A 2,438-nucleotide genomic window follows, 5' to 3' on the forward strand; every position below is an offset into this window, starting at 1 on the left:
TCCCTCCCTCCATTCCTCTCTAATTCCGTCCGTCCCTCCCTACTGCCATCCCTACTTCCCTTCCTCCCTCCCTCTGTTTCTTTCTTTCTTTCTTTCTTTCTTTCTTTCTTTCTTTCTTTCTTTCTTTCTTTCTTTCAGGGCAAGTAAGGACATTCGGGTCTAGGTGAATGTCATTCTCTGACCAGTACCCAGAAATAATAATTGTGCCTTATACCTTCATTTAAACATGTCATCAATTTCTACAAATGTGTCCTTCATGGACTTTAATTAGGTACATTAATTTTTATGCCATAGGTGAGACCAGACTAAGTTTTGTTCTTACATTTTGATATGTTTTTGCATATTTGACTTTATTTCTTATGAGCTGCTTTTTAGGTTTACAGAGTTCTGATTATCCTGTATCACTTATATCACACTGATTCAGAATTTATCACATATTTCTATTTTCATAATTATGCTGTAAATGAATACAACTCTAGCATTCCTAATCATTCTACGCAACATATATGCATATATCCTTCCAGAAGATAACGTTGCTCTACCTAACCCTACATGATATACTGGAGCATAATTGCTAATTATCACTATTATCTTTTATCTCCAAAGCAATGGAGAACACCACTACAGTGAATGAGTTTCTTTTGTTGGGTTTGATGTGTACTCAGGATTTACAGCCTGTAATTTTCATGATTTTCCTTATCCTATATCTTATAAACCTGTTTGGAAATGGGGCCATATTAGTGGTTGTCATCTCCGGGTCAAGACTCCACTCACCTATGTATTTTTTCCTGGGAAATCTTTCTTGTCTGGATATCTGCTATTCCTCGGTGACACTGCCCAAGCTCATGTGAAACCTCCTCTTCACTCTCAAGGTCATATCTTTCCTAGGTTGTATCACTCAGCTACACTTCTTCCACTTCCTGGGTGGAACCGAGGCCATGTTGCTGACTATCATGGGCTTTGATCGATTTGTGACCATCTGCTATCCACTTCGGTGTACTGTCATCATGAACCGCCAGTTGTGTGTTTTGTTGGCAGCTGTGGCCTGGCTCACCAGCTTCTTTTATGCTCTGATGCATTCCATCATGACTGCACACCTAAACTTTTGCCACTCTCAGAAACTTAAGTACTTCTTCTGTGATGTCAAGCCCCTCTTGGAATTGGCTTGTGGTGACATTCAGCTGAATCAGTGGCTCATTTTCATTGTGACTTGCAGCTTGGCTATGGCAGCTTGCTTCCTCACTCTACTCTCCTACTTGTACATTATTAGCTTCCTTCTGTTCAAGATCAAGTCCTTCAGTGTCCTCCACAAAGCTCTGTCCACTTGTGCCTCCCATTTCATGGTGGTATCTCTCTTTTATGGAACTGTGGGCCTCACCTTCATCCCTCCTACTTCTGTCTCCTCTGTAATACAGGAACGGTTTGTGGCCATCATACACACTACTGTGACCCCAGTGCTGAATCCACTAATATACACCCTTAGAAATAAGGAAGTGATGTTGACCCTCAGGAAAATCAGAGGAGCTATTTGCCTAAGGATGGCCAGTGGCGACACTAGAACAAATGAAAATTGTGTGTGAATTTTATGACATTCATTTTCTAATCTATGATAAACCAATATATTTCTTGAATTTTGTTTTCCTTTCAGAGATTTGTACCATGGTAAAGAGTTCTTCACTTAAATGAGTCTAATTATGAATAATTATTTGTTTGTTCATTTAGTCATTCATTCTAAGCATTTTTTGAGCAGGCAGTGTTCAACGTGTGACAGTGAAAAAAATCCCATAAATATGCCATGAGGACATGCATCTAAGTTTTAGTTGATGGGTTAGACAATGAAAGGGTGGAAAAATAAATGCATGTCTTGGTCAGTAGGTGATACATGTTATGAAAGGTAAGGAACAATGTGTTGAGGTGGGCACTCTTTTGTATGTTTAGGTTGATGAAGTCCTCTCCAAAAAGGTGACTGCTGAGCTGACATTCAAGGGAAATGAAGGAGTGAGTCCTGCAGCTATCTGAGGACATGGCATTCTATGCAGAAACAGCAGCAAGTGAAAGAGCTCTGGGGAAGAGTGTGCTTGTTGCTTGTGAAGTGAAGCAAGATGGACAATGTCCTGGAGGCCAGTGGGTAATTGAGAGAGTGGTGGGAAATGGGGGCACAGAGCTGATGGTGATCATGTCATGGGTATCTTTTGTGCCATTTAGAGTATTTTCACACTTACTTTAAGTAATAAAGGATGACATGGGGTGTTTGACAAATAAATGACTTGATTTAACTTCTGTGTTCAAAGAATCACCCTGAATGCTGTGTTGAGAATAGAGAGTAAGGGAGCAGGGATGGAATTCATTGGGATTCCCTTACTGTCTTCTAATAAAGGCTGAGGGTGATAGTGGTTGGGGTGGTAGAAGTGATTAGATACTGGATGAATTTTGAACAC

General features: G+C 40.2%; 1 pseudogene; it reads left to right on the plus strand.

Moving 5' to 3' along the window:
* The first annotated feature begins 608 nt into the window (after positions 1-608).
* On the plus strand, positions 609-1,580 carry LOC119540739 (annotated as a pseudogene).
* The last annotated feature ends 858 nt before the right edge of the window (positions 1,581-2,438 follow it).

Source organism: Choloepus didactylus, chromosome 7, assembly GCF_015220235.1.
Source record: "Choloepus didactylus isolate mChoDid1 chromosome 7, mChoDid1.pri, whole genome shotgun sequence".
Classification (NCBI taxonomy): Eukaryota; Metazoa; Chordata; class Mammalia; order Pilosa; family Megalonychidae; genus Choloepus; species Choloepus didactylus.